The sequence below is a fragment of the Chinchilla lanigera genome, unplaced genomic scaffold (assembly GCF_000276665.1).
Source record: "Chinchilla lanigera isolate Chin_1 unplaced genomic scaffold, ChiLan1.0 scaffold00019, whole genome shotgun sequence".
NCBI classification, from domain to species: Eukaryota; Metazoa; Chordata; class Mammalia; order Rodentia; family Chinchillidae; genus Chinchilla; species Chinchilla lanigera.
This window is the reverse complement of record NW_004955420.1, coordinates 11214387-11241669: the sequence shown is the minus strand read 5'-3', so window position 1 is coordinate 11241669 and position 27283 is coordinate 11214387. Positions and strand designations below refer to the sequence as shown.

The following is a 27283-nucleotide window of genomic DNA, read 5'->3' as shown; positions in this document are numbered from 1 at the left end:
GTTTCCTTGTATAATGAAAGGAATCCACAAGGAGTCCAGGGTAACGCATATGTAACCCTAGCATGTGGTACACAGTGAGTTAGGTATATAATATGGGTATAACTATATATATACACATATATGCATTTATATAGATACAGGTACACTGACGCATATGAAAATGTACTATGATGTAGCGGGTGATTTTAAAAGACACACTGCAGCTCTCCAGAAGGCTAATAATACAAAGAAAAAATGTAAAATCAGAATAAAAGAAAAATAATTGAGAATCCAAGTTAAATCACAGGGATGAAAATGTCAAAGCATAAAAATTTCTCAATTACATCTTATGAAATATTAAAAAGAAGAAAGGAAAAGGAGAAAGAATTTGCGTATCCAGTTTAATAGGTATAAATGCTATAGTAAGAATGCGGGTCTCTTCCGTTGGCCTCATTATTTTAAGTGATAAAAATCTCCTTCTTTAAAGAAAACAGGTTAGGCACCCACTAGAATAGGTGCTCAGTGCAATTGTGATGTATATACTGACTTCTTGAATTAGACACAAGACCCATGATGTGGATTTTGTGTTCTCTGCACACTCCACATTGTACACATTCCTGTCACGTTGAATGCCTGCCAAAGGCTCTGAGGACAACATTTCCAGCCTCAGAAGACTCCAAAGGAAGGTGACTTCCTTGAGACAAAATATGGCTCTGCCTCCTCTGAGGGAGCCTCACCTGAAGATGGCCTGGCCACTATCAGACTCTGTGGGCGGCACAGTCCTACATGCGCCCGCCATGTTTGCCTGAGAATGCAAGATGCCGGAAGAAGACCGTGGAAGCACTTCCTTCTTCTCGTCTCAGCTTGGGTTAATGCAGCCAGCGCTGTCCTTCACAGCTGAGGATGAGAACTGGAAGGAGAGAGGGCAGGGGAGAAAGACGGGCGAATGGCCTTCGTTTGCCTTCATGAATGTGTGGGGAGGGGTGCTGGGCTCGTGCTCTAGGTAACAGTCATTCCCTTTTGTGACGAGGAGATTGGCTAAATATCTGGATATACTGACATGAGGTCTTCACTGAATTAGTAACTGAGCTCAAAACTGCTTGTAGGACTGGTATTCACTGGGAGATTTATTAAGTCCTCTGGTTTATGTCATCTCTCTGGCACTTATTGTTCCTAAAAGGTACAGTTTTAGTCCTCCCAGGAGATCTAGAGACTGTCATAGATACCTTGGTTTCCAGCCTTTGTTTCCTTGGCAAAATAAATGCTTAATAAATACTTATTACATGAAGATGAATCAAAGATAAAGGCTTGCAAATTATGAACGGTAAGATAATCGCTTGATGGCTGGAGATCTATTTACCATTCACCTTTTTCAGCAAATCATCATGGAAGTGATTCTGTACGTCTTTGTAACTTCAAAGATTCCCTTCATGTTTCCTGTGTAAATAAAAACACAGAGACATACTATTCCCTCATGTTGTCAATATTTAGATTAATCTCTTACATTTTAAGGGGTTACTCCAATTCTTTCGTAAGCCCACCGGATTCTAAAAGAAGTTTCCTGCGAGGTGATGGCAGCTTATCTTCTCCCATACCTACTTTCTTAACTACATGGCACATTTTATTTTCTTCAAAGATTAACACCCCTTTGCTTCTATATGTAAAAGCAGGGGTCAGGAATCTCAGAGAAAACACTTCGTCACAATTCCACAATAGTGAGAAAACACAGTGGCAGACTCGAAAGTCTATCGTGGTATTTTGGCTTCCTGCCTTCCTTTACTTTTACAGTGAGGAAAATCGAGGTGAGACCTGACCCCCTTTCGGAGCCCCTTTCCTGTGTGCTCTGTCTCCAGCCAGGGGCGAGACTGACAGAAGGATAACACTCAGTGCCAAGCTCCCCTGCCCACTCAAAGACCCTCCCTCAGGTATCAGTTGCTTGGCTGAGCTTTGAGGTCAACTAGACACCTCCCCTGAGACTTACCTGGCCTGAGGGACGGGCGACCAGAAAATCCTCTCAGGGAGAGCAGCTGTTATCTGAGCTAGGATCAAAGTCCCCTCTGTACTCCAGAAAAATATCTCCCAAACTGGGTCTCTTTCTCCATGATTCGAATGAATGTTGAATGAGTCCCCAGGGACGCCAGTTGCTTTGCTCAGGAGCAAGCTATCAGAAATAGCGTGCAATGAAAATTCACCTCCTTTTTAGGGCTTTTTTTTTTGTTGGAACATTTTAATACATTGTCTCAGAGGCTCATCAGAAGTTAATCAGGAATTTAGGCAACAGGGAAATGTGATGATTATTTTTTTGTGTGTGACGGTTTTCATGTGTGGATTGGGTTTTATCTTTTTTTTCCCCTGAAGTACAACGCTGCTTCACCCTGGTGACATCCACAGTGTCCATGAAAGGCACGGTGAGCATAAAAAGCCATTGTTCCGTCAGTTTTGTACATGACAGTGTTAACAATGATAAGTGGCTTTTCCATTGGTTGGATTTGGATTGCAAAGTGGTAAAGTTTTTTGTGCCATGAACCAAATTTTCTTATGGTGACTTTAAGCTAGGTGGCTTGCGGGTGCTTAATGCAAGAATGGTGGTCCAGAAAATTCTAACTATAATTTTCCAACATGAGCCATTTACCTGGTGATTTTAGATTTTCAGAGACTCAAATCCCAATTGGTGCTTCCTTCAGTCCACTGTGAGGCAGGTCTAGACACTGGAGTGTAAACTCTTCAAGATCTGGTTCGTGTCTCAGCCACTTTAGCATCTTAAGCCACTGCCACAGGGCCTGGAGTACGGCAGAGGCAACACGTATCTCTTGAAGTGAGTGGAGATGTCAGCTTCTGGTTAGAAATACAGAACTGATGAAATGAATTAAAGGTAAAAGTGTCACAGGGACAAAATGTGTAAAGAGAGAGAATATAGCATGTAGAAGTATGCTTTTTAGATGAGCCTTTTTGAATGTATACATTCTTTTCAGCAGGAGTGGATTTTGCTGACACTGTAGTTATAACCAGCTTTATTTTTCACATTCAGGTTGCCTGTTTAAATTGCTGTGTTTGGTAGCATTACCAGTGGGTAGGTGGGTGGGTCAGATATTTTAGTCATGGCACACACTATTGTACAGACATCTGTTATATTGAATGGATTATTTTGTTTATCAAGTTTCTTTGAATAGCAATTTCAGTTTTGTATCTTATTTCCTTCTTTGATGAGGGTATTGCCAGCAGATGCAAGCTACATATTGGCTTGAGTTTCTTGCAGTTCCCTGGCTAGTTTTTTTTTTTTCCTTTTATGAATTTTCTTTTTCCTCTCCTTAGTACTTCTCAACAACTGTGTCTTTCTAAACAAACTCAGCGTTTTGAACACAATCTCCTAAAATTAACAGTCTCATTAATTCCCCTTGTAAGACACATTTCTTATCTTCCCAAGGTCATTACCAGTAATAACACAATTTTCTTTTCCCCCTCTTTTTTTTTTGGTCTTTATTTCTGATATTTTTTTCCATGTACAAGTAGCTCATTTTTCCTTAATAATAAATATACATTGAGAGAAGAGTTTGTAGTTTTGTCCAGGATATGATTGAACAGTTGTTCTACTTAATTAACTCACCCAAGCCCCCTAGGTTAGGGTTTGTGCTAGCAGGTTGGAACACAAAGGATCAGAAGTTGACATTTGATTTGAGTAACCCGGAAGTCAGACAAATGTAAATTAGTGTTATGGTAACCCTGAGGAAGGGATTACAGGGAACCAAGAACCTAGGGTCAGGATAACACATCTGACATTGATGATGATGATATAGCTGTGGTGACAGTTAATACCCAGCATTTAATTGTCAGATATCCCTTGAAACTTATCTATCTATCTAACTATCTGTCTCTCTATCTCTCTCTCTCTCTCTCTCTATCTATCTATCTATTTATCTACCTATCTCCTACTTACTTACTTAGATCTGACAACAACCCTGTGAGGTAAATATTATTAAATATTATTATCCTCACTTTACATCCAAGGAAACTAAGAGAAGTAATGTTAATTACAGCCCTGAGTTCAGAGGGAAACAACTGGGAAATGGCTGACTCAGGATTCAAACTAGGGCCAGAGAGCTCCAAAGTATAGATGTTGAGCCCAACGCTACGTTGTGTGTGTCTACACGACTGGAAGGATTTGGAGGGATGATTTCTAGGTGCTGTGCTGGGTGTTAAGAATGAAGGATAAAGTGTAAGCTGCTTACAGTCTAAGGGAGGGTCAGAATTGAGAAAGGAGGACAAAGAGAAGGTAGAGGGTTCTTGGAAATAGGAACCTGGTCCATTGAAGACTCAATGAAGGTAAGGCAGGCAATGATGTGAAAGCTTGGGGATTCCAGAAACAGTATGAGTGGAGGCCAAAGCCAACAGTGTGGTTGGGAGGAGATTCCCCTCGCAAGGTAGTACTGGAATCCAAGTGGGATCCAGAGATGAACATAGAGACGTAAGTGTTACATAGGAGGTGTTTGGTGATATGGTGTCCCCACAGCCAAGACAGGAGTGCTAATAGAGCCCTTGCCCATTTGGAGGCACCCAATTCTCCTTTTCTTTTGCCACAAGAGGGGAGCACTGGCCTGTGGGGCCTGTGAGCAGGTGCTCACTGCCCCAGGTGTTTTCCACCTGTGTTCCACCTTCGCGCTAGGCCCGGCTGCCGGGTGTGCGTGGGAAGCTGGCTGGCTCCCCTCCCTGGCTTCTTGATCACTTTGGGGTGTGTCCTCCTCTTCCACAGTGTGGCCGTGAGTTTGCATGCTGGTAACCTTGCTGTGTTATCATACTGTGTCCTTTCTTTCTTCCTTCCTCCCTCCTTTCCTACTTTCCTTTCTCCTCTCCCTTTCTCTCTTTCTCCCTCTCCTCTTTTTACTTTCTCTCTCTTTTTCTTGCTTTTTTTTCTTCCTTTCACCTGTGAAAGAATCACATGATTATGTTGGATAAACAAATATACACTGCCTTAGTAGTTCGATGGGACTGCAAAATCAGCAGGTTAGCCATCTTAGGGAAGATGCAAAAGGCGGAGGAATATGTAGGAGAGAGATTGAGAAGGAATTTAAAAAGTGAAACACTAGCAAAAATAAGATAGAGGAATACTATGAAAAATAGAAATATGGGCTCGCAAATGGTTTGCTAATGTCTTGTAGAGTTCAAAATACTGGGTTATTGTAGCTCCAAAAATTTTTCCTACCTTTATTTATAGCACTTCAGTACCTCGTTCCACTGCAGTTAACTGTGAGATCTGTGAGTGTGCCTCCTCTTTCGGTATTTCCAGCGTTTATCCCAGTGTTGGTGGAAAGCTTGGCCTGAGAGGGGCAGAGGCTTTCCCAGCAGGGTGGGTGGCCCTGTAGTTTGCAGCTGAGACCCCCTCCAGCACTCACCCACCCCATGGAGGCTTAGCTCACCCATAAATGGCGGTAGAGCAATGCCGCATTAAGGCAAAGATCCACACCTGACTTTCTCAGAAGCCAAAGCCCTTGCACCTTCTGCATCACTGCCCCATCTCTCCTGATATATTTTCCTTCTTGGGGCTCATCCTGTGCCCTTTATGTTTCCTCTGTGCCTTGCCACGGGTTTTAAACTCAATATACATTTATTAAGCAGTAACTTTGTGCAGAGCACTGTGATGAGACTCTCAGTCTAGCGCTAGAGTCATGTTGGTGTGGGCTTATTAAGTGGGGAGCTCTTAAGTGGCATAAATAAATGTAGGATATTGTTCTTTGCATTTTCTAATGTGTAAAAATCAGGGTAGTCGTTAATGTTGGAGAGATGGTGAAAGGCTTAAGTGTTTGAACATACGAAGGGGGTGGAGAGTTAAATTTACTAAGTAATATTTACTCTGTTTTTTTGGAACTGTGGTGGGAATTTAAACATATCCCTTTTTGCCCTCAAATGATACCTTGGAAGTTGTTATTTCCATTTTGTCACTGAAGAAGTGTAAAGTGTGGAGAGTTCCAACAATGGAACCAGGATCTGAAACAAAACATCAGCCCATGCCATCGGACCACACCACTTCCTCTCAGAGACTTGGAAGGAGACCTGGAAAGACAGTTCATCCTGCCGGAAGCTGACTCTGAGGGCTTGTAGAGCTGGCAGAGATTTGTGTAAGGAGAGAGGGGAGGGACAGGACAGAGAAAGGGTTACTATAAGGGGCTTCCTGCATGTTCAGGCGATCACTCACTCCCACTGTGAGCCAGGCCTTAGACCCTGAGCATTCAGTGAGGAAGGTGGTTCTGGCCCAAGCCTTACTGGGCAGAGAGTGTGGGGCAGGTACATGGACTTGGGACATTCGCCGGACATCTGTGTCACCCTATAGAAGTACTGCTCTTCCAGGGTGCAAAGTTGAAGAACACCAGACTGAACAGTGTTCGAACCTTTGCATCACAGAAACGGATGTCCAACAGGTAGTGAGGGTGAGCAGAGTGTCTATACCCAAGGGTGGCTCCAGGAAGGCCTGGGTTACTTTTTTCAAAGGTACCATTTGAAGCAAATCTATTTTGACACAATTCTTATTTTGAAAAATACTTCTGACTTTACCTTAACATTGAGCCTTGTAAGCTGGATGTGGTAGTACAGGCCTGTGATTCCAGCAACTTGGGAGGCTGAGGCAGGAGAATTGCAGGTTCAAGCCCAGCCTGGGCAATTTAACAAGACCATGTGCACCCCCCAAAAAAACCATATTTAAAAAGGCTGTGGCTATAGCTCAGTGCAAAGGCCCGGAATCCAGTGCCCAGTAATGCAAACCAAAACAGCAAAACAAAACTGAGGCCCTGGTCTCTTTTGCCTCCTCCATCTCCCGTGAGTGGTCTGCTCCTGACCCGGGGGTCCTTCTGTCAGGTGCGTGCTGGCTCATCTGCACCTGCTCATGGTGCTGCCTGTGGCTTACATTTTAACAGCTGGTCCCCGCCTGCGCTGCCCGAGTCCCCGCTGGGCTGCCACCCCCACCCCGCAGGCAGGCCCAGTGAAATGCGGGTACGAGGACTGGAGGAAAGATATTAGAGGGACCAGGACTGCAAACACTCATGTTAGTTCTTGCTTAAGGCTGTCCGTGCTTTGTCCAGCAGGCTCCATCCCATATTTATTTTGATCCCATGGTAACCCTGTGCCACGTTGTCATATCAGTGGCAACCCTCGGCAACCAGAGAGACCGCCTGAAACATCCTTCACGATTTGAGTTCTTGGGGAGTTTTGAAATCTGGAAACAAAGTAGGGAACGCATGGGGGAGAGAGAGAAAGAGGAAGAGAAAGTGACTGACAGACAGGGAAAAGGAATAAAGTCAAAGAACTGGCAGAAAATGGAGCTGGCTTCTTATTTCAACAGAATGCAATTTAGATTTTGTTCTACAATAAGCCATAATGAGCAACAAAATCAAATTGATTGTAAAAGGACGAGTCTCCAGGTGTTTGGGCTGGTTTTTTTTTTTTTTTCGGTTTTGTTTTTGTTTCTGTTTTTTAATATAATTGCTGAGGGGAGGGGTTGCCATTCAATTGGTCGGCTTTAATTCTGTGATAGGAAAGGGTTAAGTCACTTCCCTTTACTTGTCCATAGCTCAGGAGTGGACATAAAACTTGCATGTGACGTTTCACCACCTTCCGGCTGGAGGGAGCTCCCTGACGCTCCGAAGGTTGCTGGGTGAATGTGTTGAACCTGTGCCTTCCCGAGGTCCACACAAACCAAGTCACATCTGGAGGTATAATAAAAAGGCTGGGAACTGCTACATGGTTGTGAAACAGGACAGATGTTTCAATATATTCCTCAGCCTTCATCACTTCCTCCTTTTTATGAGACAAATTCTCTTTTCTCCCTGCAAGCTTGACATTTTTTACAACTCTATTGAGTGCATAACTGTTCCTCTACTCTATTCAACTCCTTACCTTATAATTAAAGAACACGTTGTTATTACATTTAATTGTCACTCTTTACATGTTGATCTGATTATATTGCTTTCTCCTTTTTATTAGGAAACTGAAAGTCTGTGACAGTAGCTCTTCTGCCCTATTTTGTCTGAGGTAAACAGCTTTTCCTAGAGCTTTTCACACGGGTTACTTCCCTGGTGAAATTTCTGTGCATACCTTCTATGCTTTGTTGTTCTTTGGCCCAAACTCGATCCCCTACTCTCTTGATTTTCTTTCTGCGATGCCTTCAGCGTGTAGCTTCGTGCAGATAGATTACCGTCTGCTCGGGGAGACTGAGATTCTATCAGCTCTGGTCCAAGTGTTGTGCCCTAGCAGACATCTTTGGGAAAGGGAGCCGAAGCAGCAGTGAGACAACATTAAAGACAGACTTGGCAACGCAAACAACAATTTCAGAGAAATTTGATTCCTGTGGAGCTAGCCCGGAAAGCTCCAAACGATTCCCGTCACTGTTTGTTGAGATGAAATGTGTGCCGCCCTGAGAATCTGGTTCTCCCAGCCAGTGTCTGCCCTTGTTTCTTGCTTACAAATACATCCCATCACCCAATTTTACACAACTTACTTTATGTTCTATTTGTGCGTGAGTCTGGCTACCAGCATCTCAGAGTGCTGCCCTGGGTGGTATTTCGGGCCACTATCACCCTGTAGGAAAGACATAAAAGTTGTGATTCTTGGATTGGATCTGGATAACAAGGAATGTCCCCATTTCTAGGATTACGGGAGCACACTTGACTGGGGATACTGGTTTTGTCTTACCCTATTAAGCAAGACAACCACAGACGAGGACATAAACAGAAATAGGAAGAATCTGTTTTTAGAGACCCTAATCTTTCCTCACATTCTTCCTTTGCCAACATTTTATCTCAGGTGTAGAAGTTTCCTAGGGCTGCTCTAACACAGTCATGGTATAAACTAGGAGGCTTTAAACAATAGAAATCTATTGTCTCACAGTTATGAAGGCGATACAGCCAAGATCAAGGTGCTGGCAGGGTGGTTGTTCTGAGGGCTGTAAGGGAAGGATCTCCTTCAAGCCGCTCTTGCTGGGTTGTAAGTGGCTTTCTCCCTGTGTCAATACATGGACCTGGCTCTGGCCAAATTTCTCCTTTTTCTGAAAGCACCAGTTAAATTGGATTGGAGCCCACCCAAATGATGTCACCTTAGCTAATTCTATGTGCAATCGTCTTATTTCCACATAAGGTGGCATTCTTAGCTTCTCGGGGTTACAGTTTCAGTTTATGAATTTGGGAGTGGGATAAAATCCAACCCATTATATTAGATATCCAATTTTCTTTTTTTTTTTTTTTTTTTTTTTTTTTTTTTTTTTGGTTTTTCTCTGGTATGGGGAACCAAACTCACGACCTTGTGCTTGCCAGGCAGGCGCTTTGCCGCTGAGCTAAATCCCCAGCCCCTCAAATTTTCTTTTTCTTCCCACTTCTTTCCTCCTTATAAAAAATTTCTAAGGCATTCAAGGGAGGATGGGAAGTCACAGCTTGCCAAAAATGCTTACATTGTCTTAAAGTGTTAAATATTGGCAAACTGATAGAAAAGACCATAAAGCAACGCAAATCTTTTTTTTTTTTTAAATTTAATTGCTAATCATTCATTTTGTATGTGCTTGGGGACATAGTACCTACCAGGAGAATCTGTGTGGGTATTTGCCTATTTCACCTACATGTAGGGCTGTTCATGGTAGTAACATTTGCTTGTTTGCTTTAGAAAAGAATGTGATATTTGGAAAAACACAAATCAAAGACATATTTATTTCTTAATGTGGAACCTGGGCTATTGCCAAAGAATCATTGATTAAAATGCAAATTCCTGGATCCCCCTGCACACCCAATGACCCCAAATCTCTGTGAATGAATTTGGGACCTTCCTGACAAATCCTCCAGTGAAATTTCAGAGCCATTCACACAATGAAATAAGATGGATTGTACTGGGGAATGCTGGTTCATTGATAGGTATCACATGACGTATGTGAGCATGTAGATCAATTTTCTCAAACTTTCCAAAATCCATAGGCTGGAGTTGGGAATGATAATAAGGACTGGCTGATGATGATCATAAGGCCTGGTCAATGAAACAGGAAGATGGTACAAAGCTTTGAAGACACACATTATTTTCTTTCACATACACTCCTATTCTTCCAAGAAGTTGGCCTGCTGCCAAAAGCGAGATGCCCTTGAACCTGAGGGACAGTCGGCTGTGTGCTGCAGCATTTGGAAGTGAAGTCGGCCTTTTCTAATCAATGCAGCCTTAAGAAGTAGGACTATCACACTCTTTATGATAGGCGGCTACACAAATTTACACACATACCAGCTACACCTTCTGCATTTAATTTTCCATTTAACACACACAGACAATATATATTTGTTTTCTCTCTAGGTAAAATTACTTTATTTTTGCTCTCAGGTGAAAAAAATCCCTGAAAACCGCAAGTATTTAAAAAAAAAAAAAACAAGAAGCAATTTAGGAAAGATTAAAAGCAATTGTTCTGTTACCCTTGGCAACAGAATCTGGATGCAGCCAATCAGCAAAGTTGATATATTGTTTTGACACACGTGCACATATTTCTAACATAAATAGCAACAGAGACCTAATAACAGTAGGTTTTAAAGCTGGAAACTGATGTCATTTCAAATGTGTCAATCAAAGAGAACCCATGAAGTGTTTTTTTCTATCAAGCTGACATTAAGTACATGCTGTACCGGCTTCCTAAGTGATGGTAGACTTTTGTCAGGCCATACAGGAGATGCTAAATCTATAATTACACTCTTGCTTCTTGGGATGTGTCCTTTAGCACATCTCAAAAAGAAAAAAAAAAAAAACTTGAATAAGAAAAATAAAATTCGAGTCCTACAGGAAAATTCATCTATTCATATTATCAAAAAAGTGTGCTTATAATAATGAACAAAATTAGACTAGAATTAGCTTGTTTATCCCTAAAATAGATGCATTCCTTTATTGCCTATGTCTGTTGAATTTATGATCAACTTGTGCCCGTAAATCCTGCTATTTAAATTTTTAAGAGTCTCTCAGAAATTAGCGTTTGGATAGAACAATGGGAGAGAACAATAGTATTAGGCTGCCTTGAAGAAAATAAATGGGATGGTTAGGAGTCCAGTCCTGCTGACATTTACTGCTCAGTGTGAAAGGGATGGCTCATGGCTCAGTCGTCCTTCCCCTGAATAGCACTAGTAGTAGTATGAGTTAAGGAAGAGAGAAGGAAAGAAAGAAAGGAAGGAAGGAAGAAAGAAAGAGATGTCCTATTTATTTAGTGCTTAAGTGGGGAGTTCACCATGCTAAAGTGTTTCGCGGCCATTATCCCGTGTAATCCTTCCAATAATTAAGCAGTGGGAATTACTTATCCCACTGTCAGATGAGGAAGCTGGGTTACTTGCTTAACTGCCCTGGAGTGGCTGATGAGTACGTAGCAGATTTGGGGTGTTAATTCAGACCTATCTTGCTCCAAAGCTTCCTCTTTCACCCACTGTTCACGCAGACTCATTGCGAGTGTCTCCCTCCATGGCAGGGGCCTCAGGATGCCGGTGACACTGAAGATTCAATACAATCCTGGCTTTGTCCTCCAACAGATGCTTGACCTGAGTAAAACCACACAACTCTGAGTCTCCTCTTCCTGATCAGCGAAGAGAATCTAATCTATTTCCTGGAGCTACTGCAGAAATCATTGAAATATTTGATAAAATTCTTGTGCTTATCCAGGAGCTTAAACACAAAGTAGCTTTCTCTTTGTCTTTCTTCTTTTAAAAATCTGTCTCAAACACTAGGTGACATGAGGTAATTGTAGATGCTACTAATTTTTTGAATAAATGACTTACAAAAGTGTAAATTATTAAGATTTAAAATATCTACCTAGTTATCTGAATAAAGGTACAAGGAAAGGTCCAGTTCAACTTTTGCTGCACAATAAAATCACCGGAAAACTTTTAAAATGACTGAACCTTGGCCTCTAAAGATTTTTGTTTACTTCATCCAGGGACAGCAAGAGCCCATATATACTTTCTTTATTACTTCCCCCTGTCTTCTATTAAAGTGAAAGTTACATAACATTAAGATGAACACAATTCTGAAGCAAATAAGACTGTGGCATTTTGCTTATTCACACTGTTGTACAACTATCTCTACCAAGTACTAAAACACTTCATCACCCCGAAGGGATACCCTGTACTGATTAAGCAGGAGCTCCCTTTCCCGGTCCACCTCCTCCCCTAACAATCACCAAAATGTGTTTTGTTTCTATACATTTCACCTACTCTAGGTAGTTCATATAAATGGAGTCATAGTACATAGTCTTTTGTGTCTGGTTTCTTTAATTTAACCTGTTTTTGAGGTTCATTATGTGTCATAACTTCATTCTTTTTATGGTTGAATAATATTCCGTTCTATGGATTCACCATAATTTATCCATTCATCTGTTGATGGATGTTTGAGCTATTTGCACATTATGGTTATTGTAAGTAGTGCTTCTGCAGACATGCGTGGACATAAATTTGTTTGTGTAACTGTTTTAATTCTGTTGTGTACATCCTAGGACCAGATTTTGTGGATCACATGGCAATTCTACGTTTAACTTTTTTGAGGAACTGCTGGAGGGTTTTCTCCACACCCGAACCATTTTACATTCCCACTAGCAATACACAAGGATTCCAATTTTTCTCCATCCTTGAAAACTTGACTTTCCTTTAAAAATTTAGAGACATCCTAGTGGATGTGAAGAGGTAAGTTCATTACAGTTTTGATTTTGCATTTCCCTAATAAGGCTGAGCATCTCTTCGTGTGCTTGTTGGCCATCTGTATATTTTCCTGGAGGAATGTTTATTCAGCTCCTTTCAACTCACCCAGGCACAGTAGTTTTCAAGATGGTCACTTGCTACCACAGGTGATTCTGATGTGCAAAGGCTGAGAAGAATCATGGATGTAAGAGGAAGTGAAGAGCAAATAAAGAGGATGTCAGTGTCTCGTCTTTGCTGTTGTACATGGATGAAACAACATGGTGTGTAACGTTATCAAGCAGCGTTTGACAAACTCCTGCTACACTTGAAGAATTTGAGTGACAAGAACACACTTGAGAATATGTGGCCAGTGTATGTCTTGTGAATCTGAAGAGGTATCAAAGAACAACTTTTTCTAGTTTTATTCTTTTATTAATACATGTTTGCAGTATATAATGACTACATTTCTTGTGGTGAGTGGATACATCTATCTAACACATATGCTTTCTTTTTTAAAGAAGAATTTAAAAGGCCTAATCTCATGTCCTATATTTAAATAAAATGCCTTACATATACAGAACATCTGTCTCAGGGAGGTCAAAAAAGTTTAAACACCTTACTGCATTTTTTATAATTAGGGTACAGATTTTTCACATCTAAGAAATCATGACCGAGGACAATAATAGGCCTGAGCTACTACTGAATTCAGCAGAAAGCTGCAAGTTATTTGTATCTTTGGCCTCTGTGGGCTCCTCTGTTTTTCCTTCCTCCTTCTCCTTTTCTCTTACTTCCTTTTTGTCATTCTTCACCTAATCCTTTCTCTTTCCCTCTCTATCCTGTAAACCTTGCTAGGTAGACAAATAGTAGAAAGTTTTATTTTATTTTTGTGCTCTAGTAAGATGTGCTATGGTCATTGTCACTTTATTTTAGTGTTGACTTTTTGGAATGCCTGTCCTGAAGTTCCCAGGTTAGAGAAATGCAAAAGTAAGAAGAAACCCATAGAAATGCTTAGATATCTATTATTCACTTTCTAACATAAAGAAGTGGCACTTATGTATAGGGGATGACATTTCCTTTCATGAAACAGCCTCATTAGAACTTTGGTCTTGACTGTCAATAGCATTGTTGTCAGGAAGTACTGTAAGTTGGGGTCTCCAGGTAGTAACCTGGAGAAGGACAGGAAAAGGCGAAGCAGGGGTGGACAGAGGAATCAGGAGACTGTTGTAGACCTGACAACATCATGGCCCACCCAATGGAAAGGTCTGGAGCAAAAGTGGCCCATTGATGATCCCATCTTAGCCCTTGTCTCATTGGTTCAGACCCTTGGATCATAACCTTGTGCAGTCACTGTTCAAAGGAACCCAGAGTAACATGTAACTTTGGCTCTGATACTAAGGCTGGTTCTGAAGAAGCCTACGCTGGAAAGTGTCCACATACCAGGTCCCTTCCAACTGCTCCCCTCAAAGGGGCTCTGAGTGGCTGTTCATGTTGACCACAGGACCTCTTTATGTGTCAGACTTCACATGGGCAATTATGGTCAAGAAGCAACAAAATGTGTGTTAGTTATCTCTTTGCCTCTAACCTAATAATTTTTACAATATATGTTGTGGATTTCTTCAAATAACACAATCCTTTCACCTCTAGAACTTAGTCCAGTATTTCATGTGTGTCTTTTAGACTTGTCCTTTGGTCAGCTAATCTCAGCACCGAAGTTCTGTTAGGACGCAACACCACTTCATAAATGTAGAGATAAAGAAACCGGGCAGAGTGCTGATCCGCAGTAGGTGATTGGTGAGGTTTGTTAAGCGGACGCATGAATAATTAAATTATGCATGAACTGCAGCAGGACTCCTCTGAATGCTGCTTCAGCACCATGATCTCAGGAGTGGCAGCAGGACGATTAACATCAACATGTCAGAATCAAGCCCTGATTTGAGTTTCTTGAATGTTTTCAACTCGGTTTTGAGATTTCGGTTTCAAATATTTGGACCATAGCAAAAAGTCAAATTCAAAAGGCATTTTGCTGGAGAGTTTTCCAACTTCACTGTAAAATCCTTGTGTATTTTAAGGGAAATTCAACCCATATGCTCCAGTATTTAATTTACACTTAATCATAAAACAGTTGTTTCATAAGAGTCTAAAGTGTCCAAGAAGTCTTTGGTATTTTTCTTCTACTTTTTTCCGTAGAAGTAGGAAGTGTTGATTAAGGCAACCTAAGAAAGCCGCCCATCAGAGACTCTGGGCTGAGAACGGAGTAAGCAGTCCTGGGTGTTCTGGCTGGGGTTCCAAAGTGGGGAAGATGATTTATCCTTTTTCCTGCCTCCCTTCCTGTCCTGTGGCCTGTAGTTCTGTTATACTGTGTGGAAACTCCCTGTGAGGCCTTGGGGACCAACCCTGCCCTCAGTCTGTTTAGTGGGATAAACCTTGTGACAGTCACCATAGCTGTTCACTGTGGCCTGGTGTTCTGTCACAGGGTGGTGGGGGCCATCCCCAGGTCGCTAAGTGAGGATGGCATCTGTCTAGGGGCCCAAGGAGTAGGAGCAGTCCTAGTTGAAAGGACTTGAAAGAAATGTAGTGCTGGTTCCCAGGTTTATGCATTGCCAAGGAGCCTGCTCTGAGGTATAGTTACTTATTTCTAGGATATCCTGAGACAGGAAGAGAAATTTGGGGAGAAAGTTTGCTAAAAATTAAGGTATGATTAAATATGTGGAGAGGAGGAGATGAATTAAATATAATTGCTAGATCTTTCTAGAAAGTGATCTGAATGGCGCCACAGATTCCTACCAGGTCATGGTGAGTTTTCTTCACCAATGTAAATGGGAGTGGGGCAAGCAAAGCTATTTAAAAATGTTCGTAGCTGAATTTAACATAAAAGAAAGAACTTGGTTGGGCATTTTCTTAAAGTCACAGGTTTCCCTTGAGTGTGGTAGCTTCCAAACACTCAGCCCAATCAGTCAGTGAGGGGGCCGTGATGAGTTCTTCCCTGTTACGGAGATGTGTTCTCTTACTCCTCTTCACTTGGATTTTAGAGACATTTTGAACAGCTCCATGCTTGGCCTGGGGTGCTGCCTGGTAGTCCTTTCCTCTGCAGGGACAGACATGGCTTGGTCATGCTGGGAGTGGTGACACAGGGTGGCTGTGGGGAGGCAAGAGAAGTTTCCAATTCAAGTGGCCCAGCTGGGCTGCTCATGCTCCCCCTGCGCCCTCATGATCTAGAAGCTGAGACAAGATGGCCGGGGAGGTCCTCTGTGGTAAAACCCAGCTGCTTTTACACAACAACTCTAAATAACACAGTAATAATTTGGGGATTCAACTGATGTATGCCATGTACCTGGATGATCAATTGCGCTGAGAATGAAACCCTGGTGGGAGAATCCATGTATTGTTTATTTCTTACTTTTCTACAAGACTTTCCATTTTCTAATCAGTGAGGGAGGCCCTGAGGCGGGTAGTTTGGCAGGCAGATGCCTGTCCCCACCACTAGCTTGCACAAAGTCAGGGATGATGCGGTCAGAGGGAGAAATCTTCACCTGCAGAAGAGGAGGCACAGCAGGAGGTACTGAGGCTGGTGCAGAAGATGGAAACAGCTCCAAGTTCGATTTGTTAGGGTGTCTTTTGAGAAGAAGAAGAGGAGGAAAGAAGAGAAGGAGGAGAAGAAGGAGGAGTAGGGGAGGAGGAAGGAAAGAGGAAGAGAGGGAGGGAGAGGCTTGTGACTATAAAAAGTGACCAGCAGAGCGAGCCCGGGAATCAGACCGGAGTGTTCACCTTCACTTTCCCAGCTTTGGGTGCTGCCTTCCATATGGAGAGAAGAGACAATGTGCAACAGACTAGAGGACGCCTGAGAGGTTTTGTCATGATGGGGGTGGTAAAGTCAGAAATATATACGTGCTTTACCCATTAATAGACAGTCCACAGGTTGTACGTCCCTCTAGAAAGTACTTGGACATATCAATCGATGGTCCAGGTGCATGGCACTGAAGCCTTTCTGAAGATTCTGTAAAGATGTGAATCTGTCTACAAGCCAGAGAATCTTGTGACACCTATCAGAAATGTGTCTGTACAGGTGACACAAATGGCCTTCACGTATATTTTTAGAATGAATAAACCATTGGTCTCAGTTCCTGTTTAACATTATTTTTATAGACAAAATCTGGCTCAGGAATAAATTCTCTCCTATTTCATTCAACAGATGTTCATAGAATTAAGGGTACAGAAGTCAAGTTCTACAAGTCAATGAGCCTTTACTTCACGTATGTCAAGCTTTACTAATAAGCAGAATAAATGCAGAAGAGTTAGCGAGGCATGTCATCATGTGACTATTGGGATAAGCAGAAAGGTGGGATGAATGAGACAGGCCTCTGTCAAAAGGTAGGCAAGCTGCAGGTATTGTCTGCATGGATAGTGATGAAAGAGTGGCTACTATTTTGGGGGTACTTTCTTTAGTAATGTGAAAGAGTTTACCTATTGAAGAGATTGGGAATTGCTCGTCATTTCTCAAGGATCTGCGTGCTTGATCAATTGCTAGGACTGGTTCCAATGGCCAGACAAAGTAGCGACCTTTTTAAAATAGTCAATAAATTTTATTTATCTGCTCCTCAAAGGTGACATTGCCAACAGTCCCAGATTCACATACAGTACAGTCTGTATTTACTATGTACAATTTACGGTAGTATTTTTTCCTCTGAAAAATGTAAGTACAGAAGTTAAGTAAACAATGAGGTACTGCTATTTCTTCAGTTTTCTTTTGGGAAGAATTTCATGTCATTTGAAAGCTATTCTGAATAACAACTTGATTTACGGGCTCAATTAATGTTCCTTTCATTCTTGTTGTCCCTCTTTTGAAAGATTTGCTCACCTTATTTATTTTTAGGGTGATTTTTTTTCTCTTTTTTCAAAGATCTGTGCAACACATTTGAGGTGAAACTGGATTTTTTCTAATAAAGTACAGCATTTGATTGACTATTACTTGCATTGTCTCTTGAATATTTGCTAAAGACTAGTTCTTTGAGCTGTGACATATGATAAACTCCAAACAGTAGCCCCCTTTTCAAAGATGCTTTAATTTCCTAAGAAACCTTTGCTCTGTTGCGATCAGAACTTACCCTATGGTTTTAGCCACCATTATTCTTTTGGAAAATATACTTCTGTCTTGGAAAGTTGCCCTGTATGGGGCTGGGGATTTAGCTCAGCGGCAAAGCGCCTGCCTGGCAAGCGCAAGGTCGTGAATTCGGTTCCCGGTACCAGAGAAAAACCAAAAAAAAAAAAAAAAAAAGAAAAAAAAGAAAGTTGCCCTGTAATATATCAATATATAAAAGTCTGCCTACATAAGCCATCTAATAATGTATGTCCATATATTATATAAAGTTTCTAATAATTCCTCTATAAAGAAAAGGTTTGGGGTAAATAAGAAAGTTTTTCAACAAGTTGTTTTGAACTCTGGCCTTATCCATAAATAGTTCTTTTTGTTTGATTCAGGTTCTCTTTCCAATCTGTGTGTCCTTCCTCTTGTGTTCCATACCTGGTGTATTTTTTTCTGTTTCCCTCCTGACTTGATAGCCATCACTTCCTTAAAAGAGAGGCTCCAGACCTGCTGTCCTAGTGGCTTTTCCCGACTGCTCCTTTGAGTGCCCCTCACTTCAATTTTATTCCAATTCTTATAAACACACTCATGTGTACTTAAGTGCATTGTAAATATTTTCTTTTAATTTCAGGTGTGTGGGTTTTATATTCCATAAGCACATAATAAAATACTTATTAGAGTCACACTTACTGAAAAATATTATTCTTGAAAACCTCTAGAATGTGGGCTTTATGGAGGCAGGGATCTTTTTTTGTGTACTGATGATCTGGAATTCCTAGGATTTAGCTAGGATTATTGTACTGCTAATATCTGTTAGCTTATTGAAAGGAACTGTTAATGTGTAATTGATCAGTCTTACATGCCTGTATCTGGTTATCTGTGCAACCATTTTGAAGACAACATTATGTAATAAACAAGCGTTGTTAGTTTCCTATAGTTTTGTTTTGAAATTCTGTATCATTTCTATTGTTTTCCATGTTACGTTTATGTATTTGTTTTTGTTATTTTGGTTTTTTTCTTTTCTCTTTAAAATGAAAAACAAAATTTATTTGTATATACAAGGATAGCTGGGATAGGTGTATTGCTGATGTCTGTGGTTTATTAAAAGGAAGAATCAGTGCTTAAAATTTTCTTATTTCTTGACCAATTTTGCATGCTTATATCTGGTAATCAGAACGACGGATCTGAAAACAACAATATGCAGTATAAGAACCATTGTTGAACTCCTACCATCTTGTATGGGGAAGCTCTGCATCATTTCCAATGTTTTTGTTTTTATTGCTTGTTACTGTCTTTGATTTTTGATCAATCTTACATTCATACATCTGGTGGACTGAGCAACTTCTTTGAAGACAACAGTATGTAATGTAGCAACCATTGTTAATTCTTATCATTTTGTTTTGAGGTTGTGTATTATTTTTGTGTTTTGATTTTTGTCTTCATTGTTGTTTTGTTAGTTTTTTTGTCTTTAAAATTAAAAAAGTGAATCAGAATTCCTGGGATATAGTAAGTGCTCAATAAATATTGGTTGAATAAATGCCTATACAAAGTCCAATGATGCTGCTAATTTTAATTGTTCTCAAAGCTTATCCCCCAGTAAAATATCTTGGGGCTGTAAAAATCTCAGGTAACCTTTAGATACTTTATCTTCCCATTCATTTGATGAAATAGTAACAATCAGGTAAACAAGTGCTTGGGAAGTTCCCTGCTCTTTATCCAGCACCTTCATGGAAAAATCCTCCAAACTAATATTCTATGCACAGAACTCTCCATTCTTCAACTGACATGCTGGGAGTCAGAGAGGAGTAGCTTTCATTTCTGACCTGCATTAAGGTGATCGGCAGCCACCGGCACTGCTACACATTCTAAGTCACAGTTTTGAAATGAAATCATGGACTGCATGGCCAGCCCTTATTATCTGAAAAACTATGGACCAAACTTGGCTTTTATTGTGGTGGGGTGCTTTTGAAAGGAGGACAAGCACAGATGAATCCTCGTGGTTCAAAGAAATTGCAAAATTATGGCCTGTAAAATAACATTTTTTTTTTCCCATGCAGATGCAAAAGCCTCGAAAGGTAGAAGACAGTATTTGCTGAGCATGCAACTCCTTTGGAAATATTTGGTCCCCAAATGGCTGAGAATTAACACCTGTAAAATTCCTCCTTCCTTCAATCCCCATAACTAATTTCTCAACTTATTATTGTATTTGAATTAACTGAAATCAACCACCAGGGCAACTGCTTGTCAGGAATTCTCTGTCTATCTGAGAAGGAAAGTATTAAGTTAGTCAGGTGACAGGAAGGAATGGGAGCAGCACACCGTAGACCCAGTTGCCTGAAGTCTATAAAACATGTCAGTTACTTAGGGGATTCTCAGCCAAGACAGGAGAGGGGCAGAGGGGGAAGTCTTCGGGTTGCATTTCTGGGCGGAGTCCCTCTACCCTAAACCCAACACTCTGAGAACTGAAACTTGGCCCCTTTGCAAGATTAGGCTTCCCAAATTAGCTGTCTTTGGTGACAGAAAAAATACCCGCCTGTCCCCTTAAGCAAGACTCTCCACCTGAGTGAGAAAGGAGAGGTACAGCCCAAGCCCAGAACAGGTGTTTAACGGGGAAGTCGAAAGGCAGCAGGCCGCCACATGCAGAAACCTTGAGTTCATTGCTGTAGGGATTTGGCTGCATGAGAAGCTGTTATTACTGTTGAGTAAAATTAAAGGCAGATTCTGTCATACTGGCACAGGGGCATATTTGCTGGCTCGCTTGGAAATCCTAAGTTTTGCTGCATTTTTAGAACGTGGGCATCTTTTATTGCCATCAAAACCTGGGGTGTGAAGTGATGTTTAAGTTTCAGGTTGTCAAGATGTTTCCAGAGGTATTGTTGTTATTCTTACCTTTTAAAAATATGTGCTTAAATATAAACTCTATTAGTGCTGTTCTAAGTGATCTGTACAACACTGGAGACAGCCTCCCAGTTAGGGTCCTATTTTATGCGCAAAGTTCCTCTATGATGTGAGCGGGTGAGGATCATTATGATCTTCTGTTTTTTAAAAGAGAAAGTTGAGTCATCATGGAAGAATGATATTCTGTTTCTTTTGCTGAAAGCTTTGTCCCAGAAAATACATACTGTACCTTTAAAAAGGTAGTCTTTGTCCAAAACCAACTTAGAAAATAACAGCATACAGGTTGTGAGGTTTCTGCCACTTCGGTCTAATGGTTCCCCATGATATTAATTCTCGCTCCCCCTTTGTTGTTTTCCTGTGTGCATTTAGGACAACGTGAATGCACCTGTTAGTGGGTGTGACTGTTTATTCACGGAGCCCCTGGGTCCTGGACTGTCAGCTCCACGGTGCAGGTGGGTGTGAGTTTCCCATATTCCTGCACCCAGTATCACTGCCTGGCACATTTGGGGAGATTGATGTGTTTCTATTCTAGGAATAAATACTTAAAGAGTAAACATAAGCAATATATTCCTATTTGAAGCCTGTAGAGTAGTAGATTAGGCCCACACCCAGGTCCTCCCATGTTGACAGTGCTTCCTTGGCAAAGCCACTTAGCCACTTTGGGCCATCGTTCTAGATCTCAAATCAGAGAAAGCAGCTCCTCAGCCCTAAAAACCTGTGGGATTTTTGTTTCTGTCCTTTATGTCTTGCTTTGAGAATGTTACGCATCCTTTGCAGGAAAAGATTCTCTACATTTTTAATATTTGTACAGTTTCACTGTTTTAGTAAAAGTTCTGCCTTCTGAGGAAAAAAATCTATATTTCTTTCTGTAGGAAACCTACACAAGCCTAGCTGTATGGACCATGAGGCTGTAACACAGGTGCAGGAGTTTGCCCTTGTGGTTTCTTATCTTTTTTTTTTTTTTTTTTTTTAACCGGTACCAGGAATCGAACTCACGACCTTGCGCTTGTCAGGGAGGCGTTTCATCACTGAGCTAAATCCCCAGCCCCCGTGGTTTCTTATCTTAAACACAAAATACATACATGGGACAGAAGAGCCTGACAGACCCAGCAGTGAGAGAAATTTCCTTTGTCCATAGACATGTCATGGGTCGATCTCCTCATCCAAATCCACTGCTTTTCTTGTTGGCCCATAATAAGATGCCCTACTTCCAAATGCATGGGGAAGAGTTAATGTGTGTTCTGAAACGTTCAGTTGTTATTAGTGACAGCTTTGCTTTAGCCCTTCTTAGGAGAAGTAATTCTGGATGCTTTGATACAACAGGGTATCAGGTGTTGGTGGCTAGAATGGGTTGGGTCTGGGAAACTGGCCAAGAATCTGGAAAGGACCATAGGTCAACTAGGCCATAGGTGGAGTCCAACCAAGAAAGGCAACGACAGAATAGTGTGCACATTGTGGGTTGGTTAGGCAGAAGGCTGCTACTCCATTTGTTTCCCTAAGTACTTGCCAAGTAGAATTCAGGTCTTTGTGGCCTTTACAACAAACTTACATCTGTTTATATGGTTGTGTTGTAATGACTTACATCCTTGTTATCTCTTCTAGTAGTCAGGATCTGTGAACACAGGGACTGGTTCCTCTGTGTGCCCCTTTAGCCATTGCCTTAGTCTGGCCTGGCACATCACGGGTCACTCTCTACATGATTAGATGAGCACTAATGGTTATTATTGTAAGAATAATGCAAACCATCACCGCTTTTGTCATGAATTCTAAATCGCACCCCAAATAACCAATGTACGGAAACTACTCAGGGAAAATGGGATATTGTTCATGAGATATTTTTTAATCTTACTAAAAATGTACTTACTTTTATTGGAAGTAAGGAAGGACTGATAGTTCTCCTTTTCAATAATGTGTTCATAGGGGGATTTTCAGAGATATGTACTGGAACTGACTTAGGTCAGTCTGAAAACTTAAACTCTCTACTGTGTACTTTTCTGAAATCCAAGATGCAGGCATATTCTGTTTCTTGGCATGTGGGTAATGCAAAGGATCTCGTCATGCGTTCTTACAAAGTACTATCCTGCAACCTACGAATCTAGCCATCTCTTGTTGCTCTTCATTTTTATAGTTTTGTTATATGCACCAAAATTATTTCCAGTACAGTGCCAACCCTCTCAGGGGTCCCTGTGTTTAAAATAAAAGGGACTGGAAGCAAGTTTAACATCTTTCTCCTCAAAAGGGCATAAATTCTTAAAATAACAAAACTGTATGATCCTTAGGAATACATCTTAGTAGTTCAGTAGGGGCCTTTTTTTTTTTTTCCTTTTTCTGTTTATAAAATCATTTGTATGGATACTTCCCTAACAAACATTTTATATGTGCCTTTGGATTTTTTTCCCCTCAAGAAATTCTGCACATAGGGACACTACTGTGCAAGGTAAATAATGACACAATTTTGGCCTTTATGATTCCAAACACCAGTAATGCCCTTTCCTGGGCCTTTTCACGATTTGTCTAATCCTCTGTCGCCCTTACCATCTTAGGCTAGTTGCTGCTCGTGTCCGCAAGAGATGAGCAGAAACACCATTATAGGATTCCCTAACAAAAGACTTTCGCGATCATTTTCTAGCATCTTGGAGATTGACAAGGTCCCCTCCTGTTTCCCAAGCCCATTCCCCCCCTTATTCCTGGTGATTTCTTTTCTTATACACCAGAAAGAAAGCACCTCGCTGAGTGGTGACCTCTCTCGCTACATGGATACCTACTAGAAACAACAAACCTCACGTGTTAAAACCGCCCCTTGATGTGTTGGGATTGGTGTGGTGGTTCCTGTTTGATATACTGGGCTGCTTGGAGCTGCCTTTAAAAAATCAATCCATATTAAAAATAAAAGTTCCTTTTGAAAATTACTCTTCATATTTCTTTTGGGGGGATTGTGCCATAAACCAGCTAAAAGTGCTGAAAAGTGTCACATAATGAAACCACCAGGACTCTAACAGGCGAAAAGGTCTTGAGTAATTACAATACTTTTCACTTTCCAATTGATGTTCACATTACCTGTAACATCTATTCTATTTTTTATTGAGAGGACTGCAAACTTTTAGAAGATTTTCAAGGTGTCAATTTTAACCTTTTATGCAGTTTCTTTCAAATTGATAAATATATATTTTTTCTGTTTTCGAACTGTGTAGAAAATAATTACCTATATATTTACGAGAGGGAATAGCTGTTCATTCACTGTTAATGACAATTGCCCTGAAATGTTATCCTCTATCCTTTTGCCAGATTTTCTATTTCTTTTTGTGTATATGATAGATCATGAATACCAATGAATAACTTTAAAAAAGAGTAGTTGTTAGAAAAGCAATACAACAAGAAAAATTTTTGCAAATAATCTGCACCGTTTTTGACTGAAGAGAGTCCCTTGTTACATGTGTTTCATGAGTACAGTTTTTTGTCATCCGTATATAGGCACATGCATGTTTACCTGCAGAATCTACATATGTGTACGTGCACTGTTCAATTTTTTAAAAATATATTTGGTAAGGTACCTACTCATGTGAAGAACATTATCAAGTGCAGTTTTTGAAATGCTAGGTTCAAACACGAGCATGCCAGGTGCGGCGGCTCCTGCCGCATTGATGAGGTGGCCCCGGCATGCAGCCAAGAGGGAAGGGTAACTAATGGCGAGCAGCTGTGTTGGTTTAATGGCCTGCAAAAGGATCAAACTTGAGCAAGGTTGTTGCAATGTTCTAACCACAGATAAGAGCTTGGTTGGCTTTTCTTTCACAACTCAGGTAATACATGAGAACAGGAACACCACTCCTCATGTAGACTCAAGGATTAAGAGAAATTGAGGGTAGGATTTGAAGAGTGTAGAAAAGCATATGTTCAGCCTTTACTTGGATGAAGGAATGTTCCTATCAGCCAAAAGAATCAAGTTAAAACAGAAAAACAAATCAGAAAAAATTTAGTAAAGATTATTTACAAAAATTCTCCTTGCTGTATTGCTTTTCTAGCAACTACTGTTTTTTAAAGTTACTCATTGGCACTTGTGATTTGTCATGTACACAAAAGTAAACAGAAAATCTGGCAAAGAGATAGAGGATAATTGCATAGAAATGGGCTGATTGTTTCTCCAGTTTCTGTCTGCATTTAGGTGGTACGCAAGTCTCAACTTCTCTAACCGGCTCCAGGCCCTTCCCAAGCCAAAGTCCATGTCCTGGCTCAGCTCTTTGAGTTCCTTGCTCTGATTCAATTAGGTCAAACGCCAAGCTGCCAAACTGCATTCATTCTGCATCTTGGGGAGTACCTTGCTGCATCCAAATGCCATGATCTTTGCAATGAGAACTTTCCAGGCAAGAGATAGTGGTGCAAGGTGCCTGGGCTCATTTAGTTGGACCCGGGCTGGAATGTGGGACCATCTATTTGTTTGCTATAGGGCACTGAGGCTGTTTGATTCCTTTGAACCTAGGATAATGGTGCTTGCTTCTGTTTTAGTAATTAAAAACTGTACTGGCAGTAGCTGTCAAGTACTGAGAGTTCGTTACACATGAATACTCGAAGCTTTATCATAATCAAGGGTAAGTATTTTAATGTCCATTTTTCAGACAAGTAAAATAAGATTAGAGAGAAAGAAAAGAAAATTACCTTAGCTCACAGAGCTAGGGCAGATAGGATTCAAATCCAAAGGGGTTTTGTTTCTTTTAATAATTTCACAGCCAAAATATTTTTGCCCACTGTCATTGTTTCTCTACTTTACAGAATTATGGTGAAGATTATAAATGATGATGTAAAACACTTAGAGCATTGTAGGCATTTAGTAAAGCTTTTATTATTTATTTATCTCCTCTTGGTTATCTTTCCATACTCATTTTTCTGTAATATATATTTTGGCATTAGCATCAGTTGCGTTAATATTTTGTAGACAGCTCACGGGGGCATCTTTCACTTACGTAAGGCTGACTTTGCTTCTAGAGGAAGCAAGAGATGATTTGGAGGTATGATTTCAGGGAAGCACTTTCTAAAATTTCCATGCTTTTTCTTAGGGCATGATGCAATGCCTTTTTATTTTTTAATTAATGTGGTACTTAAAAATGAAAAGGCATCCCTACCCTGAGAATACTTTGAGTTGAATGTATTCATTCAAATTAACCTTCATTAAGTACCCAGTAGGGGTGTCAGGAACAATTTTAGGCAATAAACACTTGAGATAGAAAAGACAAAGTCTCCTTTCAGTCTAATAATTCTAATTCAATGTGAGGAGAGGGACCAATTGCTTATATTTTTCTCTCTCCTGTGTAGGAGCCATTCATCACGTGGGGCTACTGAGCACTTGAGATGCAGCTACTTTACGCTTGGATGTACTGGGAATGTAAGTTACACACTAGATTTCAAAGTCTTGTATGAGAAAATAAATATAAAATATCTCATTAATAATTTTTGTAATGATTACATATGGAAATGAGAATATTTTGTTTGTATTGGACTAAATAGAATATATTTTAAAAATAAACTTCATCTGTTTCTTTTAATGTGCCTACTAGAAAATTTAATATCCCACATAAGGCTGATGCTGTCGATCACATGATATTTTTATTGAGCAGCATTGAGCTGGAGTCATTGGGGAGTGTCTTGGAGGATGAGTTAGAAGTTACCATTTGTACGTATTCCATTCCACAAGAATTGGATCATGCCGCTAATAACTGGTTGGTGACCATGTTTTGCCCTTTCAATAATATAAGACATCTTTCCATAGCTGTATGGCACGTTATTCTTTAACTTGGACCTGTGACCAGTGGTGGATTTGAATAGTCTCGGAGTAGGATTAGAACTATGTCTCTGTCTATTTTCTGCTGCTATAACAGAATACTGTAGACTTAGTAATTTATACAGAAATTTATTTTCTTCCAGTTGTGGAGGCTGGGAAGTACAGAGGCAAAGTGGTGGCATCTGGCGAACACTTTCTTTCTGCATCATGCCATGATGGAGGGATCACACAGTGATGGCGCACAGGACCAACAGAGCTGGTTTTTATACCAAAGCCACTTCGCATTAACTAACCCAGTCCTGCAATAAACCTGCATGATTTAATTACTTCTTACATGTTCCACCTCTTCATACTGTCACAATGATGATTAACTTCCAATTTGAATTTTGGAGGGGGCGTGTACACCCTAACAAGCTGTGAGGGTAGAATGCAGAATTGTCACAATTAGAGGGTAAGTAGTAGGACAAATGCTTCATCTGTGAGACGAGCAACCTGAGGACCTCTCTTTGGACTCTTTTTTCTGAGGAGAACCTGTGAGTACTGTCATGTACACTACTCTATGCTAGGCATCTTCTGCACTATCTCAGTAACATCCATGACAAGTGTATGAGGTAGACACTGTGGTTTCTTGCACTGTACCAGTGAGGAATCGCTCTTAAAGGTCACCCAGCTAGTAAATGCAAAGCTGGGACTTAAAACAAATTTACCTGACTTCAGTGCATTTTATTCTTTCTTTTTTTTTTTTTTTTTTTTTTTTTTTTTGGTTGCTATCCGGTACCGGGTAGATTACTTCTTTACTGAAATAATTTTTTCTTTGATTATGAGTTAAGGTTGGAATGCTTTTCATAAGTGTTTTTGTAGTTAATATATCTTCTTTCTTGAATTGTATTTTTTTTTTTTTTT

General features: G+C 40.6%; 1 long non-coding RNA gene across 1 annotated transcript in view; it reads left to right on the top strand.

Moving 5' to 3' along the window:
* LOC102024234 overlaps positions 1-26710 on the top strand; it is a 73735-nt gene extending 47025 nt beyond the window's left edge. Inside the window, exons 3-5 of the long non-coding RNA XR_260703.2 lie at positions 20980-21062; positions 25915-25984; positions 26524-26710. This is a non-coding gene — a long non-coding RNA (uncharacterized LOC102024234). The remainder of the gene's footprint in view (positions 1-20979; positions 21063-25914; positions 25985-26523) is intronic.
* Positions 26711-27283: the final 573 nt, after the last annotated feature.